Source organism: Hemicordylus capensis, chromosome 3 (genome assembly GCF_027244095.1).
Source record: "Hemicordylus capensis ecotype Gifberg chromosome 3, rHemCap1.1.pri, whole genome shotgun sequence".
In the NCBI taxonomy this organism is placed as follows: domain Eukaryota; kingdom Metazoa; phylum Chordata; class Lepidosauria; order Squamata; family Cordylidae; genus Hemicordylus; species Hemicordylus capensis.
In genome coordinates this window covers 178,717,424-178,741,420 of record NC_069659.1, presented here as the reverse complement: position 1 = coordinate 178,741,420, position 23,997 = coordinate 178,717,424, and the positions used below count along the sequence as shown (strand labels likewise).

At 42.0% G+C, this 23,997-nt stretch overlaps 1 long non-coding RNA gene across 1 annotated transcript; it reads left to right on the top strand.

Moving 5' to 3' along the window:
- The first annotated feature begins 2,889 nt into the window (after positions 1-2,889).
- On the top strand, positions 2,890-23,754 carry LOC128351654 (uncharacterized). The gene is made up of 4 exons (XR_008319951.1): positions 2,890-3,028; positions 18,292-18,531; positions 22,094-22,237; positions 22,328-23,754. It is a non-coding gene; the product is annotated as an uncharacterized LOC128351654 (long non-coding RNA).
- Positions 23,755-23,997: the final 243 nt, after the last annotated feature.

Here is a 23,997-nt window from a genome sequence, read left to right as displayed (position 1 = left end):
CATGAGCTGCATGAGTCCTAGATTCATACCCTCCGTCCTACCCTTCTTCCATCCATGAGAGAAGAAGAGTAGAAGTTTCTCTTCTGATTAGTGGCTTTTGCCTGCTCATCCTCATAGAGGAAACCATGGTGTGCTGTTCATCTGTTCACCTGAACTGAACCATTGTGAGGAAGTCAGACATTCATATATGCAAATATATACTTAATTCTGCCGATATCTTTGAGATTTCACTTCCTTTTGGAAGAGGGAAGCATTGCAAATATAAGGGAAACCATCATACAAAAATCATTTGCAGTGTGTCAGGTCTAGTTGCTCCAGAAACTCAGAACCACTTCCTTACCATGCAGTGGCTGTTATTGCCAGGCTGAATGTCTGACCTAGAGCATAATGATGATAATGTTGCCATGTGGCTAGTTGCAAGCCTCATGTGAAGAAAAAATGAGATGAAAAGCATTTTAGCTGTCAAATGTTTGCTTGAGTTCCATTGATTTCAAGAAGACTTAAGCACAATATATTATGACTGTGCTCTTGTTATGCATGTCCTAGTGGGAGGGTATGCTCTAAAATAGCATAGTTCAAAGCCATTCTTATAAAGTGTAACACAGAACATTTATCTGTGTTGTTAAAATGTTTCTGTGAGTCATAAGCACTTAATGCATAACAATATTTGATTTCAATATGGGACGTAAGCACAACTATTGGTTTCAGGATCCAGGGCCTATATTGACTAGTTGACTTCATGTTCTCAGTGGCATGAAATGTGTAGTGACAAATGACCTAGTGACACTTCCCATCTACTTTCATCCTATTAAGTCATGTTGGTTATTGCAGCTTCATACAAGCTTGGCAGAACTTCACTAGCGTGCAGAAGGAACTGAATGTGAATACGAATATGACAAATATTTATATACCACTTCTCAACCAAAGTTCCCAAAGAGGTTTACATACAGAAATTAATTAATTAATTAAATGGCTGCCCGTCCCCAAAAGGGCTCACAGTCTAAAAAAGAAACATACAAAAGACTCCAGCAACAGCCACTGGAGGGATGCTATGCTGGGGTTGGATAGGGCCAGTGGCTCATCCCCCGGCTGAATCACCACTTTTAAAAGGTACCTCTTTGCTCAGTTAGCAGTTGAGTGTTAAGTCAGAAACCTTTCGAGTATTCTCCATGTTGTGCCATAAACGAAGAAAATGAGGCGATTCTTATGAGTGAACAAAAACCGAGTTAAGGGAGCCCAGCCCAGGTTTGCTCGCTCATGAGAACCACCAGGCTTGTGGGTGAGCCTGGTGGCTCCACAGTGGCAAGCCCGCCTAAATACCCTCTCCCTTAAATGAGGTTAACAGAGTGAGCGCGGAGTTAACCCCATTTCAGCAATTGTTTGTCAGCCACAGCTGCTCACAGCCATGGCGGGCTCACTCGGGGATGGGGGAAGAGAGGCGGGGACCCCAGGAATGCACCACACACTTATGTGGTACAATACTGAGGCTCCGGGGGCAGGGCACTGTACAGCTGTTCTTCCCTTCACCTGCCCCCCCGGAGCTGCCGGGCAAGCAGTGGCTGGCAGCTCTGGAGGTTGGGTGAAGGGAAGCATCTCGGGTGGGCAGATCACCTGCCCAGATGAGTGGTGGTTTGGCTCCTTCGCAACCGCACCCAGGCAAGCCACAGATGGGTGCGGTTGTGCAGGAGCCAAGCCACTGCTTGTCTGGGCGGGTGATCTGGCTGCCCAAGGAGGGGGTGCGTGATCATCTGCGGGGAAAGTGGATCAAGCCCACTCTCCTCGCAGAACCGCTTTCGGCTCTGCACACTGATCATGTGTAAAGCCTTAATGTGTTGATCTACAAAGGACATGCATATCAGAAAAGTCATGCTCAATTCCACAAAACATGATTTGTTTCCTTCCAGTAAGCATATCTGCAAATACAACTGCAATCTCATTGTTAGCAGTTCCTTTTTATGAATTTTACCAACAAACATAGTAATCATAAAATACAGGCAGATTAAGTAGGCTAATTTAAGATTAAGAATTGTTGGCCTATTTGGCCTGACACAGAGCAAGGAAAAAAACCAATTTAAGGCACAAAAAACAGTAGGGAATTTCCTTTACTTACTGTAGGACTACAGGGTAAATTCCGGTGATCACACTAGAATGTTTCTCCTGGGTTTAATTTCTGCACATTAAAAAAGAAACTATTTTGCAATTTGCAACATCTACCCTACTGGAAATCTTGGGATGCTGTGACTCACATTCACACAAATTCATAAAATTACTCCCAGTGAGGTAATAGAATTCCTTAAGTATAGCCTGAGCTCAGTTAACGGGCTGGATTAAAGCAATAAAGTGAAGCTAAGTCAAGGTCAGAGCCCATGGGCTTTGTTGGGACCATAAATCAAAGACATTGTGAATGACTTATTCTAGACTGGTCACATTCCCATGAAAAGGTAGATCCATGGCTGGCTTGTGTGGTACTGTTGAACCCAGCTTCACTCATGGAATCTTAGGTTGCAACTGTGTGTCTCACTGATGATGATCCTCCATGCTTAGTAAGCTGTAGAATAGCTTATTGCCTTTATGCCTCTGAAAACACTTCAGAAAATTTAGTGGCAAGAATGTTATCTTGTGCAGTTTACTGACATCATTTAACACTGGTCTTGAAAGATCTACATTGATAATCTGTTTCCAGGTCCAGTTCAAAGTGCTGATATGATGAGTGAGGGTTTAAGAGAGTTTGGGCCTGGTTGCTGGGTAAGTGACATCTCGGTCAGGCCACACACCAAACCCTGTAATTGGCTACAGTCCCCCACAGGGAACCAATTAAATTAGTGGTTGGCTTTTCCCTCTTCTTTTAGGAGGAGGGGTTTTGTTTCTTTTGTAAGTCTGGGAGAAGGGTTTAGAGTCGGTTGGGTGAGGGGAAGGAGAGAAAAGAAGGTGGAAAAGTGCCTCTCTAGCCTTCTCTCTGGGGCCTTGCTCAGCTTGAGCTGGGGAAGTCACTTGGAGGCCTGTGGAATATAAGGACACAGGACAAAAGGTACTGTAGGGACAGTACTTGTAGACAGTACTTGTGTTAGTTTGTTCTTTTTCTTTTCTGTGTGTTGCCTGGGTGTATTGATAAGGCTCTCAAATATTTCTTCTCCCATTCACTAAGATCATCTCAGGAGGCTGTCTCAAGAGTGCCCTTGTCATCTGAAGTTGGGTGGGTAGATACAAGATCTAGCAGTCATTCACACTATCAAAAACTGTATTCTAGTCAGGTTTGGGAGCTGTGTGTTCCCAATTTTCAGTTGTGTGTGGAAGCAAGGTAGGAGGAAAACCTGGGTAGCTTTTCCTCCTTCTTTGCTTCCATACATCCAAAAATTGGGAGCACACAGCTCCCAAATCCAGATATAACACAGTTATTGATTGTGTGAATGACCTCGGTTTTTGATTGTGTGAATGATTTCCTAGACTTCCCAGTTGTTGCATTCTAATAATAATAATAATAATAATAATAATTCAATTTCTATATCGCCCTTCCAAAAATGGCTCAGGGCGGTTTACAAAGAGAAATAACAAACAAATAAGATGGCTCCCTGTCCCCAAAGGGCTCACATTCTAAAAAGAAACTTAAGACACACCAGCAACAGTCACTGGAACTACTGTGCTGGGAGTGGATAGGGCCAGTTACTCTCCCCCTGCTAAATAAAGAGAATCACCATGGTAAAAGGTTCCTCTTTGCCCAGTTAGCAGGGGTTCCCAGTTAGCAGGGGTTGGAACTCCCAGCACAGGGAGGTTCACTTGGCACCAGGGTTCCTTCTAACAGGGATTCCCAGATGTTCTTAACTACAACTCCCAGACTCCCCAGCTGCAATGGCTTTTGCTTGGGGATTATGGGAGATGTAGTCAACAGCATCTGAGAGTCCCTGTTAGAGGGAACACATGCTTGGCATACTCCCTACTAGCTTTCATATAGGAAAAGAAAACCTTAATATTTCAAGCAGTTTTGATTTTAATCCAGTTTTTAATATGCTGTCTTTATTCATTGCCTGTTGTAAAAATAAATGATATAAAATCCACATAAATTAAAATCATCTAAAAAAACAGGATTATGACATATGGAACTTGCTTCTGGATCCTCTGACAACCACTACCACTGTGGAGCTTGGAAATGTGTGTGTATACACACACACACACACACACACACACACACACACACACACACACAGAGGTGAAACTCGGAAAATTAGAATATTGTGCAAAAGTCCATTAATTTCAGTAATGCAAATTAAAAGGTGAAACTGATATATGAGACAGACGCATTACATGCAAAGTGAGATAAGTCAAGCCTTAATTTGTTATAATTGTGATGATCATGGTGTACAGCTCATGAAAACCCCAAATCCACAATCTCAGAAAATTAGAATATTACATGGAACCAATAAGACAAGGATTGAAGAATAGAACAATATCGGACCTCTGAAAAGTATACAGTGTACTGTGCTTGATTGGCCAGCAAACTTGCCTGACCTGACCCCATAGAGAATCTATGGGGCATTGCCAAGAGAAGGATGAGAGACATGAGACCAAACAATGCAGAATTGCTGGAGGCCGCTAATGAAGCATCCTGGTCTTCCATAATACCTCATCAGTGCCACAGGCTGATAGCATCCATGCCACGCCGCATTGAGGCAGTAATTGCTGCAAAAGGGGCCCAAACCAAGTACTGAATACATATGCACGCTTATACTTTTCAGAGGTCCGATATTGTTCTATTCTTCAATCCTTGTCTTCTTGGTTCTATGTAATATTCTAATTTTCTGAGATTGTGGATTTGGGGTTTTCATGAGCTGTACGCCAACATCATCACAATTATAACAAATTAAGGCTTGACTTATCTCGCTTTGCATGTAATGCATCTGTCTCATATATCAGTTTCAATTAATTTTAATTTTAATTTGCATTACTGAAACTTTTAATTTGCATTACTGAAATTAATGGACTTTTGCACGATATTCTAATTTTCTGAGTTTCACCTGTGTGTGTGTATACACACACACACACACACACACACACACACACACACATTTTTAACAATAAATAAAATGTGTCCTTTAAGAATCATAACATGTAGAGGCTGTTCTCACAAGCAACCAAGACTGGGCTAGGGCAGCTAAGCCTGGGCTTGGCTGCCCATAAGAACGGCTTGGAGCTGCGTGGCTCCTGGCGGTGCCTCAGCTCATCTGGGTGCATGATCCATGCAGCCAGCAACTCTTCTAGATCATCTGTGGGGAAGGTAAACTGCTGTAGCCCATCCTTAAGCCTGCTCACGGGATAGTGAGAATGGTCTTGTAGTGTGAAATGTGAAAGCGAGGGGAAGAACTGCCTCATTGCATCAAAATGGCCCTTTGATTCTACTGTGATTAAGCCCAGTTTCCAATTCTGTAGTCAAAATGAGTTATGTAAGCCCACATTATATGTTTATGTAATTGAGGTTACATAAATGTGCTTTATTTGCTTGCTTTAAGTTTATTCTGATAAACAAAAAGAGAACACCAGTCACTAAGCCTCTAGGTTATATTTATTAGAAGCATGACATCAATTAACAAGGATAAGAGGTTTAAAAAAAATCTCCCTGGACTTAAAGTGTCAAAGCTATTTATAGCGTAAACATTATTGACAATCACATGGTAGTTTTCAACAAGAAAATACATAAGTGAGCCTTTTTGGAAATGCATGCTTGTTGTTGCTGTTGCTATATGTCTGTTTAAGGGTCACATTTGCACTAAATACAATTGATACAGAGATTTTATGAAGAGGTTTGTGGATAATAGAGATATTTTATAAAGTACTGCTAAACCAATTAAAATGGAATAAATGATATTGTTATGACTGCAAATGTTATAGAGTGGGAAAATAATTTGAACAAAAGCTTTAAATAAAAAGATTAGCATGAGTTTAGTTTGTGTTTACATTTGTTTTTTTAAAAAGTCTCCTTGGGAATGTTCTGCTGTTATTCTTGGGATATATTATATTGACTTTCTTTCTGGATAGGATCAAAAAAAGCATTCTACTATTAAACAAATAGGCTTTGGGCTTATGTTCCTCAAATGACAACCTCTTCACCCATGCCATATAGCAAACTACTCTTGAAACACAGGGGAGTGGTCTGCTGTTCAAAGACGGAATGGAAAATTTCCCATTAGGCATGTCCACTCCAAACCTCCTTGAATCCCATCATATTTATTGGTGGTGATATTATTATTATTAATTTACACAGTCAGACAGGTGTTATTGACTGGTTTGTTTTATCCAGACATTGAGTCCTTCCCAAGGACCTGGGATGGCTGAATTTTATTGTCAATGTTATTGCTGTAGCTACAGATATCGTCGCAGAATATAGGCTGTTCCCAGTAAAGTTGCTTTTCATAATTGGCTGATGGTGATTTCTGTGGGCCCTATGGTGTTGAGGTGGTCTTAAAGGTCTTTTGGAACTGCACCCAGGGCGCCAATTACCACTGGGATTATTTTGGTCTTTTTCTGCCACAGCCTTTCAATTTCAATTTGTAGATCTTTGTATTTGGTGATTTTTTTGTATTTCTTTTTCTTCTATTCTGCTATCCCCTGGTATTGCTATGCTGATTATTTTAACTTGTTTTTCTTTCTTCTCAACTACAGTTATATCTGGTGTATTGTGTGGCAGATGTTTGTCTGTTTATAGTTGGAAGTCCCATAATATTTTTGCATCTTCATTTTCTACCACTTTTTCAATTTTATGGTCCCACTAATTTTTGGCTACAGGTAGCTTGTATTTTTTGCAGATGTTCCAGTGTATCATCCCTGCTACCTTGTTATGCCTTTGTTTGTAGTCAGTCTGTGCGATCTTTTTACAACAGCTAATTAGGTGGTCCACTGTTTCATCTGCTTCTTTACAAAGGTGGCACTTGCTGTTTGTTGTTGATTTTTCTACTTTTGCTCTTATTGAATTTGTTCTTAGTGTCTGTTCTTGTGCAGCCAGTATTAAACCCTCTGTTTCTTTCCTCCAGTTGCCATTCTTAAGCCATTGCCAGGTCTTGGTGATGTTTGATTTTCCACTTATATTGTGCAAATATTGACCATGCAGGGGCTTATTTCTCCATTTTTCTGCTTGGTTCTTGACTTGTTCTTTCTTGTAGGCCTGCTTTGTTTCATTGGTGTTGAATAGTTTCTCATTATTGAACATTTGAAGTGCATCTTCTTCACTGTCCCTTATATATTCTTCAAGGCCTCTTTTCTCCTCCTCTACTGTTTGATGGACTTGCAGCATTCCTCTTCCACCTGAGCTGCGAGGGAGGTATAGCCTATCTACATCACTGTGGGGGTGCAGACCATGATTGCTTGTCATTATTTTCCTGGTCTTACGATCCAGCGTCTCTAGCACTGCCTGGGTCCAGTCTATTATTCCTGCAGTGTATCTGATAACAGGTATAGCCCAGGTGTTTATGGCTTGTATGGTGTTCCCGCCATTGAGTTTGGACTTGAGGATTTTTCTAACTCTCCTGATGTATTCACTCCCCATTTTTCTTTTAACTTCAGTGTGTGCAATGTTATCAGCCTGGAGAATGCCCAAGTATTTGTAATGTTCTTTCTCTTCCAGGTTCTTGATGTTGCTTCCTTTGGGCAGTTCTATTCCTTCTGTTTTTCTTATTTTTCCTCTGTTCATTATTAATGCAGCACACTTGTCTAGTCCAAACTCCATTGCTATATTGCTACTGAATATATGGACAGTGCTTAGCAGTGATTCGATTTCTGACTGGGACTTTCCATACCATTTCAGATCGTCCATGTATAGCAGACGGTTGATTTTACTGGATGTTTTAGATGTTTGGTATCCGAGGCCTGTTTTGTTGAGTATTTGTGAAAGTGGGGTCATGGCGATTACAAACAACAGAGGGGATAGTGAGTCCCCTTGGAAAATGCCTCTTCTAATGCTAACCTGTCCAAGTGTCTTGCCATTGATTGTTAACTATGTACTCCACATGTCATTGTTTTTTAAAATAAATATCTGAATGTTTTTGCTGACACCAGTTGTTTCTAAACATCTTAGTATCCATGTATGAGGCAATGAGTTGAAGACTTTCTTGTAGTCAATTCATGAAGCACTTAGATTGGTTTTTCTTCTCCTGCAATTTTCTAAAATCATTTTGTCAATCAGCAGCTGGTCTTTTGTGCCTCTGGTGTTCGGGCAATGTCCTTTCTGTTCAACTCGGAGCTGTTTGTTAGTTAATAAGTGTTGCCTCACTTCATCTGCTATTATTCCAGTTAATAATATGAACATGGTTGGCAGACAGGTTATCGGTCTATAATTACTTGGAACTGCACCTTTTGCTGGGGCTGTCATGATGAGATGAGTTTTCCCAGTTGTTAGCCATTGTTCAATATCACCTCCTTGCAAAATGTGATTGAACTGTTTTGATAGTTGTTTATGAAGGCTTGTTAGGTGTTTAAGCCAAAAGCCATGCAGTTCATCATCGCCTGGAACAGTCCAATTTTTAATTTTCTTTGCTCTTTCACTTATTAATGCTGGTGTTATTATTAGATCTTGCATTTGTTGGTTACGTTTTTGACCTCTTTCATCCAGCCTGCTTTTTTATTATAATCTATTGGATTGTCCCATAATTTCCCCCAGAATTGCACTGCTTCTTCTTTTTTTGGTGTTTCTATGTTTCTTGCAGTTTCTCCTTCTATGCTTTGGTAGAAATGTCTCTGATTCGACTGGAACTGGAGAGTCTGCCTGTGTTATGTAATTCTAGCTTTGTATCTGCTAATCTTCTTTGACACTGCTGTTATTTGCTGCTTTATTATTTCCAGGACTTCTCTAATTTTCCTTGAATCTCGGTGGTATTTTTGGATCAGATACTGTTTGATGTTTTCATTCTTCAGCTTCTTGTCTTTCATATCTTTCAATTTACAAGCATCTGATCTAAGCCTGGAGAGTTTATTTTCTAATCGAATCTTCCATTTAGGTGATGTACTACTTTCTTTTTTTGACAAGTCCACTGATCTTCTGTCCGAGCTCTTGTGTTGTTATTGTTGCTGCACTGTATATTAGTTGGTTTGTTTCTTGCAAATTCTTGGTTGTTATTTCTGTAAGTGCAGCATTTACATCTTTTAATACCTGAGCAAGTTGTTTTTTGGCAACTGTTTTTAGAGCTGGAAGTCGAACCTTGGTGGTTGTTTGGTTCATGTGCTCAGTTATTTTTTGCTTTAGTTCTTGTTGCTTTTCTGTTAAATGGCATTCGGGTTTTTGAGGTGAAGGCAAAGGGGTGGTTGCCTGGTTTTGATTTTGAAACAGTTCAGCAACAGTGGCATCCTCTATTTCTAACACCTCCTCCACCTGCGCCTGAGCAACTGCTTCATTTGGTGGTAATTCTTCTTCCATATCTTGAGCCTGTGTTGCTCTTTGCAGTTCTTCCAGCTCAACTCCTGTGAATACTTTATTTCTTATTATGAATCTTCTCTGGTCTGCTAGCCTTTATTCTGTTATTTCTGTATCTGGATGCTTCTCTTTCCAAATTTGGTACATTCTTTTAAAATAGCCTCTTCTAGTTGGACTAGACTTGTAATAGCAGATCATTATTTCCTTGTTGGCATTTTTTGCATATTTTTCCCAGTTAAGTGACGTTTCTTCCAGTAGTTTTGCTGTCTCCAGCCCTGTTTGCTCAACTGAAGATCCTGAGTGCTGTAGCCCACTTGCCACTAGATGTCCAGGGACTCCAGCACCTGGCACGGTCCTTGTTGACCTGGGCGACGACCGATCCGGTATAGATTTATCAAAGTTACGTCTCACCATATTGTTGATGGGAGAGGCACTCTTTGTCTGGCTCCTCTGGTGAGACCTGTCCAGTATGGTTGGACCTCTGGCATAGCTCTCACCTTCCTCAGAGCACACAAGCCCCACAACCACGCCAAGGTAGGTGGTATTATTATTATTATTATTATTCCTGGAGAAAAAGCAACAGTTCATCTCCACTTTCTCTGAGTGACAGAGAGCAAGAGAGAAGATGAGAAGAAAAAAGAGAAGCCACACTCAAGCTACATGAGTGTATCTTCTTTTCCAGTTGTAGCTATGTTGCTTGATTAGGCAAAGGCATTATTGGAACAATTGATAAAGAGCTTCCAGACACAATGACCGAACATTATGGTTTGATGTGCAGGATCACATGAAATGGACTTGATATGGGGCTTTGCTTCCCCCCCCCCCACACCCCCCATGCCAGGACATCTTTGGATGGCATGCTAGCCAGTTACCAAGGCGAGTCTCAAAATCAGTGAGACTTGCCAGGAAGAGTTTTGCGGGGCTCTTCCCGCAGATGAGCAGGCAGGAAGTCCTGGGCAGCTGGATCGGCTGCCCACACAATGGCCGGCTCCATTATGGAGCTAGTGGGGGCTGTGGCGATCAGGGGCTGCATGGCCCTTGGAAGTTCCAGGATGCACCGTGCAATTGCGCAGGGCATCCTGGAGAGACTCCCAGGCCCAGGAGGCTGCTTGCAGTGTTGCTGATTGTGCGTTGCTGCAGTGTGGAGCCACACCGTGGCAACACAAGACAAAAAAAAACCAGGGCAGCGGAGCGCTTGCTCTGCTAACCTGGGCTAAGGGGAGAGGGGATTAGCAGGGTTTGCTGCTTGGAGCCGCGCAGCTCCCGTTGCAGCACACGGCCGCCAAAAAGCGGGCTAGGCTACCTTAGCCTGCTTTTTGGCGGTCGTGAGAATCACCTCACCAAATGTCTTCTTGCTCAAAACATTGATAACAGCAGAAGTGTCTGGGGTTGGCCAAGTCAGGCACTGGCCAGGGGCCCAAGGCTATCAAAAGGTGGCCAACACCTGAGGTGCATCCCTGAGGCCCAGTGTCCATAGAGGCAGCCACATGACTCTCTGGGTTTTTGCTGTTGTTGCTGCACCATTCAGGTAAACACCACCACCAGCACTCCACTTGAGTGATCTGTATAATATATTGTCTAGACTGACTTCGCCTATATTAGAATTAACTTTGACTTCTCAATCCTTTGCAAGTTTTATATTAGAATAAGTTTTTTCTTAGGGTTTTTTTTTTTTTTTTTTTTTGCAATTTTTGTTCTAGATGATACCAAAGTTATGCCAAAATGTACAGGTGAAGACCTTTATCCCAGGTACAACCATTTTGGAATTTACTTTACCTTTTCACAAGTGTTTTTTACACCCGAGACAAAAATAAAGGTTAAAGGGTGTTAATCTATAGTGTCATTCCTGGAGGGGAGTTTCTGAGAAACATATACAACTTCGACATTTAGAACATTTATTTCTGAGAGAAAAACTGACCTCAAAATCTGAAAAAAAAATTCCAAAGGACTTTAAAAATGAAAACGTGTAGTAACATCAGGAACATATCACTCATGAGTGACCCCTATGGGCAAAACGAAAACCAAACTGTTCTTAACTTGTATTTGAACTTCGAATGTTCTTGACCTTTGGTTGTTTATAATTAAGAATTGCCTGGGAAGTGCCCAAGACATTGGTCTTTTGGATGGATGAAACAATTTCTTATCTAAAGCTTGAAATTTTTGGTTTTGAGGCATAAAATCAGGGAGTGGTTTAATTCGTCATATGCCTAAACCAAATGAGGGAGTTAAATTCTCTGTTGGTGCTTCCCTGCCCCCCTTCAACCCACTCTGATTTTTGTAAACTTGATCTGAATGGCATATAAAAAGATGAAAAACTCTTGTAATGTAATTTTATTTACAGTCATTGACCAAACAGAGAGTAAAAACCAGTAAACATTAAAATATGTATATACATATATACAGTTTAAGATTGGGGTGATATCCCATTATTCCTTTTAAAAGCAATATAACTAAACTTAGCTACAGGAATAGAAATTAAAGCATCTTTGTCTGAAAGCAGATGTTTTACAAGGTTAGCATCGGATTGATCTGCCAGTTTACATATTAGAGGAGCAATAAGGCGTTCCCTGAGATACAAATGGAGATTACAGTGGAGAAGGATATGTGCAACAGTTTCTGTCTCTCCTGATCCACAACGGCAGTGTCGTTCTTCTAAAGGCACACCTTGAAACCTCCCAGCTAGAAGTGTGGATGGAAAGGAATTAACCCTTACTCTTGTGAATATCCATCGAAACTTAGAGAAAATAATTGTCGACAGATATTTTGCGGGGAAAAGATCCATATTAGTTCTTATAGCTCTATCAAACTCTGGAAGCGCAGCCCAGTTTTCTTGGATCTCAGTATCAACAAAGCGTTGTTTCACTACTCTTTTCGCGTTCACTAGACCCAATTCCAGCAGTTGGGCTGGGTCTAAGCCTAGAGAGGTGAGCTTCGTACTTACTGTAGTACACCATAATGGCTGGGGACTAACTGAAAGAAACTCAGGAATTAAACCAACTGGTCGCAGATGTATTTTCAACCAGAAATAAATAATCAAAAGCCAGGCCCGAGATTCAATTTTTATGAAACCAGCCTCTGTCCTTAAAGTCACATTTGCTGTACATTTTGGTGTACCAAATAAATTCCTCAAGAACCCTGATTGGGTTCTTTCCAAAGTGTCAGACCTTGAGTATGGATCTAGTTGTATGCCATACAATAATTGCGGAATGACCTTTGCAGTATAAAGCTTTAAGGCAGCTGGTATGTAGCCTGCACCCTGAGTTCTGAAAAATCTTAAGATTGCTGCTGTGCTGCGTTTTGCTGAGTCTGTGACCATACTAATATGTGCTGATTTCCCAGCATTATGTTGAAAAATTACCCCCAGGTATTTTATTTGATTTACCTGTTCTAGTCGGTGTCCATCTAGCATCCATACAATTTTTTTAACTTTATTGGTGAAACACATGATTTTAGATTTGTCGTAATTAATCTGTAGATGCTCATCTCTGCAGTAAAGTGCTAAGGCATCTAACGCTCTTTTGAGCCCAACCCTGGTTTGAGATAGAATTACTGCGTTGTCGGCGTACATCAGGATTGGGATTTTCTTGTTGGCTAGTTTTGGTGTGTGTGTGTCAGATGTCTGCAAACACTTTATCAAATCGTTAATGCAAAGGTTGAATAGGTAAGGGGCTAGTACACACCCTTGTCGCACCCCTTTCCTAATGGGTACTAAGTTTGTAAGGTTACCAGCATGGTCTAAACACACTCTTAAAAAGGAATTTTCGTGCATTTTGATGAGCAAGAGTAGAAGCCTTCGGTCCATAGAAGTGGCCGCCAATTTAGACCAAAGACGGCCTCTAGAAACTGTATCAAAAGCCATCTTAAGGTCTATAAAAGCGGCAAACAGGGGTCGCTTATTCCTTTTTACCTGTTTGTCCACAAGATGTTGTAATATTAGACAGTGGTCTAATCCAGATCTGTTAGCTCTAAATCCTGCCTGCTCATCCTCAGTAATGCACTCCTGCTCCATCCAAGCACATAGTTTGACACATAAGTGCTTGGCATAAAGTTTACTTATGATATTTAAAAGGCTTATTGGTCTATAATTAAAGGGATCATCCCTTCTGCCTTTCTTATGGATGGGAACCACAATCGCCGTTCCCCAATCCTGGGGGAATTGTGCTGTTTGATCAATATGTGTGAAGAGAGCAGCCAGCACAGGAGCCCACCAATCTTTGTAGAGCTTCAGAAGTTCCGGCGGGATACAATCGTTTCCAGGTGCTTTCCCGCATTTCAGTTGCATGATTAATTGCTCTATCTCTTTAGTGGAGACCGGAGACCAGTGTGGTAATGAACCTATTTGAAGGGGGCCTTGGGGAGAGATATCATTATAAAGTGCCCGAAAATGAGTTTCCCATAATTCTGGGGTTATTGAGCAGGCCTGAGTGGAGTGTATCTTATTATTTGCTATTGAAATTAGTCTCCAAAAGCTCATCGAGTCGTTGTTCTTCACTGCACTTATTAAAAGTGACCACTTTTGTGTATCAGCCCTTTTTTTTGATCTAAGAAGGGCTTTATATTCCTTTTTCTTTTTCGATATTATGAAAAACTATTGTTAAAGTAAAAAATAATCTTCAGTGACTCTTTATGTTCCCTTTGAATGAAATTTGTGGAAATGATTATCCTGTCCTGGAAGGGGTTGGTAATGGTATCATCCTTCATGATGAACTGTTTCTCTGGATTATATATAAAGAGTCCAGAGCTACAGGCATCTAAAATGCTTCCTAGGCTGCACCTGCAGGATCTCTCTCATCAAACTGAAAGGGCAGCTGCATTGGCTCTAGGAGAACATCATTTTATAGACATTTTTCTTATGTTCCCTTTGCTCTGCCATGTTATTTTATAGAGTCAAAATTATAGCGAGCAGATAACGTTTACTAAAGCTTGTTTAAACCTGATTCCTTCAGCAGTTTTAGAGAGAAGTTATAAAAATAAGTCATATTCTGAACGCACCTGCCCTTGTGGTCTAAAGTCAATACAGAAGACCTAGTACACTTCATTATCCAAAGCCTGTTGTATAAGAGAGAAAGGAAGTTGCACCTAGGGCATATCCTGCAGAACCATGAGACAATGCCAGTCAATGGTATAGTCACATAATTGCTGTGTGGCCATGATAAACCGATAATTACAAAGGCTGCTTGCTTTTTATCTGTAGTGATTAATATAAGCAGGAACTTTTTCAAAGAAAATGCTGTAGCATATTAGCGGGGGGGGGGGGCATGTTCTGAAATTTAAGCTGTGGCTTTAATTGAGGTTTGTATGATTGTATTATTCTTTGTGTTGTGTTGTGTTACTAGTTTTAATGCTATTTTATTATTTCTTGCTTTGGTTTGGACTTGGGTGACATTATTTTACTTCTTTATATTGTGTGTATTTCTTATTGGTTTTTATTGTATTTTATTTCTGTTCATCTTATTGTTGCCATGTTCTTATTGGTTTTTATTGTATTTTTACTGGTTATCTTGCTATGGCCTGTTGGATTTCTATGACTTCACTGTCATACTGTGTCATAAATCTATACTGTGGCCGCTCGCTCCCAGCTGTATCTGGGGCACAGCCTCTTTGCCACAGTCTTGTGTGCATGAAGCATGAGGCACAGGGGCAGCGTGACTGGCTGGCAGGGCCTGGAGGTGGGGCTTAAGCGGTCATTTCAGCATCCGCATCCAGGTCCCTCTCAGCTACATTGTGAGAAGTGAGCTGGTCAGTTGTGTCCTCTTGTTTCTCCATTGTAGTGTGGGGTTAGGACCTGTGTTGACGCAGAGGCAGTGAGTCGGGTGGTGGCTGCAATAGGAACCCATCCTCGGGGTGCTCCCAGCAGCAGGTTGGTGTTGGTGGCGGTGATGGTCTTGTTGGTGGCAGAGGCCAGGCAACGGGGAATGAAGCATCTCACAAGGCTCGGTCTGGCTGGCTGAGTGGGCCTGTGGGCATGATCAAGCACATTTGGGGCTGTGGATCAAGAACATTGATTTGGGGCACATTGAGAAGCCTTGGTTGGGGAGGTTGTGGGTTCCCCCCTACGAAAGAGTTAACCCCTGCAGGTAACTACCCCTGTGGTAGCGGGGTGCCCATAGTGTTGGGGTTATCCCACCCTGCTGGGGTCTAGTCGGCATTTGGATTTGGGCAGGGCTCTCCCATCCCAGGATTTGGTTGGGAGTGGGGTTGGTGTCCCTACAAAGGGGGGCCTTGGTGGAACCATTTGACTCAAAGCCTAGTCATCTGCACAGTGCATATTGGGGGTGCTAGCGTTGCCTTCCTCCCACCCCACCCACAGCCATGAGGTTGGGAGACTTCACTGTTCTTTTGTGGCCCATAGCAAGTTTCATTGGCTGCTGGTCAGCTGCCAGCCCAGGTTTGGGGCCTTTGTGTATTTACGTGTCTTCTGGGCAAGGGTTAATGTGTGGGGCCTGATCTGCAGCTGGTTGGTGGGTACTGTTGGCAGTTGGCAATTAGTTCACCATGCCTCCCAAGAAGGCTACTGGGAAGAAAGGGGGCAAGCCAGAGAATCTGTCGAGGCACCCTCCTTCCTCAGACCTCAAGCTAGAGTGATGCATAGGTTAGCATGTTAACATATTGTTGCAATTCTCCAAGACTAATCAGAGGGGAAGGGGGCAGTTTGTCACTTTGTGAAGAGCTGTTGGCTCTGCATTGTGCCCAGTTAGAGCCCTAGAGCATTATGTATTGCTGGGAGGGCTGTCCCAAGGATTCATCTTCTGTCATCCCCCGCTTACCCAATATCAGTTTGGGGCTATGCTGAGAGTGGAACTGCAGGAGCTGGGTTTGCCCATAGGTGCTTTCCCCCCTTCATTCTTTTAGGATTGGGGCTGTGTCTATGGCAGTGAGGTTCAAGTATTCCAAGGATGACATTAAGTGCATTGGGCACTGGCAGTCTAAGGTGTACAAGCGCTGTGTACAGAAGTGATTCCTAGTGCATGACTTATGTTTTCTTGTGGGGCAGGGCCTGGTCTTCTGGTTCAGCGAGCCAGGGTGCTGATTGTGGGACATTCAGTTGTGTTCTGGGCCAGCAAGTGGGCCAGAATCCATCTTGGGCACGCACCTTGACTTGGGCCATCTTGCTGTGAACTCATGGATTGGCAGGAGGGGTATGCTCTTCAGTCAGCTGTTTGGGAATCTTTGGAGCATGATCAGCCCCCAGACATTCTCGTGGTGCATCTGGGGGGAAATGACTTGTGAAGTGAGTCTGGGATGGCCATATTCTGCCAGGCGTGTCAGGATTTGAAGGTTTTAAGAGGCTGGATCCTGGATATTGTGCTTCTGTGGTCAGCTTTGCTCCTGGGCTGCATTTGGTGTGGAGTTGTTAAGCCGGGGTGGGTGGACAGAGCCTGTGCCAAGATTAATCATAATCTGGACAGAATTATTTCAGCTTTGGGTGGAGGGTTTATTCATCATCCACACATTCAATCCGCCCATACAGAATTGTTTAGGGATGATGGGATTCATTTGTCCCAGTTGAGGTTGGATATTTTTGTGGCTCATTTACATAGAGGGTTGACTGTGGTGCTAAAGGATGGTGAGTGGTGGAAGTGGCCAAGCTAGGTTGGCCCCTTCCCATGGTAGGTACACTGTGGCATTCATGTGTAGTATAGGATCAGTGAGCACCTTAAGGCATGTGTTTGGCATGAAGAGGCGTCCTTAGATGCTTTACAGTTCAGGGAGCGCTGGCCTGGATTTACTCTAACCTGCGGGAGACTGCCAACCTTAAAGGCTATATGGCTTAAGGGAGGCAATTCCTGTAAGCAGGTGCCTTGACTCTAGGTTGGCAAAGATGGAGAGCATCAGCCTTAGGGCAGATGCTGTCTGGAGCCAAGGTGGTGCTAAGGGTTTAGGTGGGAATTGTGCTGATGGCAGCTAGTCCATAGCTACTGCACTATAGGAGGTGAAAAACCAATCCTCTTTACCTTTTCAGCCTTGTTCAATTTAAGAAAGTTGTGGTCCAATTTGAATCCAAAAATCCATGTCTCGTGTCTTCATTGGGTATAGGTGCAATGCAGGGGTGGAGCCACCATTGCTCGAAGAGGTTCGAAGAACCTGGGCTGCGCCATGCCCTCGTGTCTGACGTCGGACACGGGGGCATAGTTTAGTTCACAAACAGGGCTGCAAAGCTCTGTTTGCATGAAAAATCGGCCAGCACTTTGTTTGCAGTATGGCCAGAGCGGCTCAGGGAGAGCCGCTCTGGCTCTGCTGTGAATGTGGCGCTGGCCGATTCTGCTCCCAAACGGAGCTGCGTGGCCCTGTTTGTGAACTAAACTACTCCCCCTGCATCTGACGTCAGATGCAGGGGGTATGGCTAACTTTTGTGCCCTGCATCTGATGACAGACACTGATGTCTGTCGCAGGGGTTGGGGCTAGGGGGGCCACGGCAGTGGGCTGAATCTAGGCCACCACTGGCCTCTCTCTGCTCCTGGTGCAATGTGCATTTCCCTCAGTTTTTCTTGTTTTGCTATGGTCTAGTGACTAATGCAAATAAAACATTTTCTCTCCTGGAAAAATGAATGGGGCCTCACAGCTGTTCACCTGCTAACTATAGAAGATCTTGGAAAGATCTGTTCTAAAATATTAATGTCTGACTTATATCTTTAACCAGATTTAAGCTTTTAACTTTTTTCTTAGCCATATTTTCTTCATCGTCTGGAAGCATTTGCTTTGCTAATTTGTTAAAGAGAGCTCTTTTAGTTCATATGTAACTATTAACTTTCTGATATTTCATTGATTTGTCTCTTGGATTAATATTCTCTAATAAGAACTTCATTTGCCGTCAGTATTTCATTCTCATGTCATAATCATTAATCTTAACTTTGTAGTCAAACATTTATTCATTCAGATTTGCTTGTTTTTTGACTTAGGGTACTGAGGTGGGCCATCAGCTGTACATAAGCTTGAACCCAAGGAGGAAAGTACATTAAGGCCTTTTGGATCCCCTCCAGCACATGCGAGGTGGGTTTTAATGAGAAGAGAGACTGCCCCTTTGTCTCTGTGTAGACAGTCCCCTTGTCCTTCATCTACCAAACAAACGGTTGACTCGATTGAATCCCAGAAGATAAAAGAAGTTTGAGAATCACTGGACTAGAGACAATTAATTAAAGGTAAATGAAAACCCACCAGGATATAACTGCTGCTTAGTTCTAATGTAATGTGGTAACAGATGGAACCACCTTGGAATAGGTGGATAAATGCTTGAAAAATATGTGTGTGTGTGAATCTGGAGAGTCAATTGTATCATACCATCTCCCCATGAGTTCACATTCTAGCTATATAAGCTCAGGTTGTATATTCACACAGGAACAATTAGTGTCCATACAGGTGTTTATGTTTGGAAGAATACTCACAGCCATCATTTAACATTAATTTCAGAAAGTGCTTGGAACATACATTTTTATTTAGCAGCTTGCTGTACATAGCATCTCTCTCCCCTGATGGGCCATTATTATGTAGGAAAAACTGCCTCACATAAATTAACATAATTTTCATGCATGTAGCCCAGGGACATTCATGGCATCATTGTCAAATATTAGGTCAGTATCATCATACTGTAGCCTTGAAAAAATTTCATATAATCTTTTGTTCCTGTCAGTTCATCCTTGTCAAATATGATTTCCCAGCTGATCAGTGTACAGTTTGTCATCATCAGTGATAGGCAGACTTCTCAAGTATTTTTGTTTTCTTGGTTTTGCTATTCATTTCCTTATTACATTGCTTTGCATTGCATTACGTGATTACTTTAATAGGAACAATTCATTTTAGGGAACTTCCAGAAATGCTATAAATATAAAAAGAGAAAATTGGAAGAGCTGTGTGCTGACTGTTGCCGCCAGTGTAATGGATCCTACTTATATTTCCTTTCAATCCATTAACTTTGCAAAGTAATAACAGTGTGGAGTTAACACATAAATACAAATTATTTGTTCCGACATGCCATGCTGCAGTGGCATTTCATTTTAGAAAGCAATTTTGCCCATATGTATGAAAATGACCTAATATCCAGTTGCCACAGATAATTAAATTAAGACCTGTCTGTACATTTTCCCCTGAAATTATAATAAAGGAATGAACTAGCCCAAGTTAAGCACTTTTATGCCTTAATCAATGGGAAGGATTAAGCACGTGTCTAACTTTCCCATTGAAATAAATGGAATATAAACTTAACTGACTTGATTTTTGCTAAATGTAAAAACCTGACTCCAGAATCCTTGGATATTTACAATGGATGCCCTTCTTAAGGAACTCCTTACACTTCTCCTTTCCTGTATAAGTCTTGCTTATGTTTTGATTCATTCATTCTCCTTTCTTCATTTTGACAGGATGCCTCATGGCTTAAAGCTCCTGCATATTTTCTATAGATGTTTGCTTCTGTATTAACTAGCTCCAAAACTCTCCTTTTTCCTTAACCTTTTCCCTCTATGGAAGTACTTAACCCCACTGACTCTCTGCTTTACTCTTGAACACTGCTTACCCACCTATGCTTTCTAGCACGAACTGACATGAGTCTCTGTCTCCTTGCTGTTGTGACAAAATATCTCCCTTGGCAGAAGCTGTCATGTGACCATATCTGGCAGAACTCACTTGGCTAATGGATATAATGGGGGAACTGTCCAGGATATTGGCCATAAAGGGAGGGAAGCCTATGATCAGCAGTTGGGCACGTCTGCTATTAGGGATGTGCAAATTGATTTGGGTACAAATCAATTTGTACCTGAATCTAGTTGATTAGGGTGATTTGGACACAAAACAAATCACGCCTGTGGTCCATTGGCTAGATTTGGGTACGAATCAAATTGTGCCTGATTTGATTTGAATTGGTTCAAGATTCGGATCCCTCCTATTATTTTCCCCAGATTCCCAGCTTTCATTTTAAAAAAAAGAAAAAGCTAAGCTCTAGCCCTTGTAGAAGTGGAGTTATGAAACAAAATGTGGGGGTCACTATTTTTCAAGTGTCTGGATTCTTTGGTGTATAATAACTTTCCCTCAATGAATCCCTATGGGGATTCATTGCACACCTTCATTTCTTCTGTTCATTTTGACTGTCTTTTCGACAGTGCCAACTGTCAACTGCCGTGTGCCAACTACACCTCACTCCCACCCGCAAGGCAGTGGGGCACTACTCAGTTTAAGTTCTAGGACTTTTTTCAAGTGTTTAGGCTCTTTGGTGTCTAATAACATTTCCTCATAATGAATCCCTATGAAGATTCATTACACACCAAAGAGTCTAAACACCTCAAGAATTCCTAAAATATAAACTGAGTACCCAGTGGCTTGTGGATTGCGGGGTAGTTGGAACATGGGATGCCACTAATTCCCCACCCCCACCTGCAAAGCACTGGGGTCAAAATGAACAGAAGAAATGAAGGGGTGTAATGAAGACACTAAAGAATCTAAACACTTCAAAAATACCTAGAAAATAAACTGAGTACCCCTGTGTGTGTGGGGGGGGTCTCCATGACGTGCGCCATGCGCATGCGCAAAAGGCTGCCAGAGGGGGAAGGGGCGGCAGGGAGGTATCCTGCTGCCCCAAATGCTTGGTAAATGGATGCGCGCCAGTGGGGGACAAGTGGAGGGAGGGGTAGGTACACCCTCCCCCCACCCTTAAAGGGACCCCCACCCCAGTGCCGGACCGCAGCTCCGCGGTTCCGTGCACATCCCTAATGTACAGCTACCATCCTACCAATGTTTGGATGTCCAAACCAGTTCGAACTGGTTCAAATCGAACCACCCCCTGGTTCGGTTCGAATTTGAACCTGCAGCTCGAACCTGATGGCTGGTTCGGTTCGAATTCGAACCACCCTGGTTCAAATTCGAACTGGTTCAAATTCAAACCGGTTCGCACATCCCTAGTGCCAAAGCAGTGATGGCAGCATGTGAACATCCTCAGATGTTCATCAAACCAGGCAGGGGAGCAGCAGCATTCTTAGCTTGTGTCAAGTGGTGTGGGGGAGGCATGCCCCAACAGGACAAGAATGGGAAAATGCATGCCCCGCCTCCCGGGTTAGAAAGGTGGTGGCAGGGTCAGGAAGTTGCCATGTCATGGTGGTGGACAGTGTTCCCTCTAATTTTTTTCATCTATGTGTGGAATGGGTTTTGTTCTGGGTGGCAGTATCAAGAGCGAGATTCAAAATCAACTGGGCAATCATAAAAAAACTTGTGTGCATACACACATGCATACACTTCAGAGGGAACAATGGTGGCCAGGGGCCAGCACCCTCCCACCCCCTGAACTCCTCCTTGCACCTGCACTTGAGGTGACACTGCACTCTTGTCTCATGGAAAGGCCAAAGAGAATAAATGCTCCATAAATGCAACCATAAGCAGGGAAGAACCAAAACGTATGGCTAGTAAGCAGGGGAAAAGGAAGAGCAAAAGTAGTCTCGGCCTCTAGGATAGTTATTTATGGAATCCTGGTAGGACAGTTGCCTGATCTACAACATTGGTTGATTAATTGTATGAGTGTTCCATCTAATTAAATCTGCCTATATTTGCATGAGCAAAAAACGTAGCTCTGAAGGGGAAAAAAGTACATATGTTTTACAGCTGGCACTCTCTTAGAAGAGCTGTTTTCTCCCATGAGGTGCTGTGTGACTCTGAAAGCTAATGCACAGATTAATTTATAAATGTTATTCCATCTTCTCAACTCAATGTTTGTATTTGTTTAAGAATATAGGAAGAAAGAGTTTAGAAAACAATGATGTCTTTCCTCAAGATACCTGGATTCAGCTGAAATTAAATTTACTTTGGGAAGAATTCCAATATGGTAAATTAGAAGCACTGCCAAACCACCGCCCATATCAGGTGAAAAGGGTGAGAGAAATGTTAGTATTATGCCAATTGTTTTTAGCATAGTATGGGACTTCAGGCTTTTAGTAATTTCATTCATTCTCTTTTCTTTAGAAGAAATAGTCATTTTAAGAGCCTGGAATCATGGAGGGATTTTCTAAGGTGGTGGAAGGCTTGGAAGTAGAGGCTGGATGGCCATCTGTTGGGGATGCTCTTGGTTTGAAATGATTTCCTACATCGAGCAAGGCAAAAGAACAACTGGGAACTCCTTAATGGTGGTATGTAATGGAATCACTGTGGGTAGTGTGCACCTCTACAACACACCTGTGCATTTTTCTTGGGTGTTACTTAGAGTCACATTTCCACAACTCTAAGCCAAAACAGAGTGGGAGAAAACTTTTTTTAAAAAAGATCTGGAACAGGGTGTTGCACTGGATGGCCTACAAGAACCGGTTCTATGATTCTGTGGATCTACAGAGGAAGTTATTGCATTACCCCTTTTGAATATCCTTTCTCTTAAACAGATGTATAGCACTGAGAATTACAGAACTGAGAAGCAGCATGCACTTTCAGTTGTATCTTTGTGCTGTTCGTTACATGCATTGTCTTATTCTCATGTTTCATTTGATGGTAGTATTACTGATACTTATCTGTTCCTATGCTGTGTCAGAGATATGGTGAATGTTGTAATTTAGTAGTCATTTTCAAAAGATTCAGAGGAACATATCAGAAAATACTGGCACTGACTAATACATCTCGCAGCCAACACAGTGCCTTCAGTAAATGGCAAAATTTCATTCACCATTTTCGTCATTTGCCAGTTAAATATATTTACCATTAAACTGGTTTAAAAGTTGTTGTTGTTTTTTAAAAGGCCCAATGACACACAAAAAGTTGACATTTCCAGCTGGGTGATCTTAAGAATTACTAGTAAATACCAACAACTGGTATCAAGTTTCTGATACGAGATGCAATGCTAAGTGCTCTAAAAAATTATAAATTAATACAGCACCCAGATATAAACGTAAGGATCAACTGATAAGCCATTGCTCTAAAGAACTACTTATGCCATGAGACAGATGTCACTCTCTGTGGAGTACTAACTGGCTCCTCAGTTGCCAGCCAGAGCTTATAGTGAGGTTCATTACTTTGTTCATTAAATTAGCTGGCACTCTACTTGTGTTGGAGGGTGATGAGACCTGGCCCCCTAGCCTCTCCTCAAAGTGTTCCTTCAGTAAATGTAGTTGTTGAGCAGGATTTTAAGCACTGTGCATTAAAAGAATCTGTACTGTTCTGCAGTTTTCCCAAACACTGATTATTGATGGTACAAAACACAGAAGGAGAAAGCTTGGGGAATATATAACAATCCCTGCTGCTCTGAGATCATGATCTAAATTAATTTCACTTATTACTTTTTAATCATTTCTAACCACAGGCACTAGAATAGTTTTCAGGAAAGTAATTTCAATTGCTGAGTGCCCTGTTCAGCACACAATAATAAATTTATTTTTATAGCCTATGGCACGCTAGGTGCACAAGTATACACGGTAAACTATGAAACATCTGAAAGGTGTTTTAGTTTAGTTTAAAACATTTTACTAAAATGAGGTGTACCGTTTATTTTTTCCAAATAAAGAGTAAAGATGCACAGTTTGTATAATTGCTACCAATGATGATTCTAGTATATGATTATGATTCTAGTGTATAAATGCAGTTATTAACCCTGTGGTGGTGGTCTTCCTCCCCCCTCCCTCCCCCCCTCTCATTGAATGCTAACAAATGCA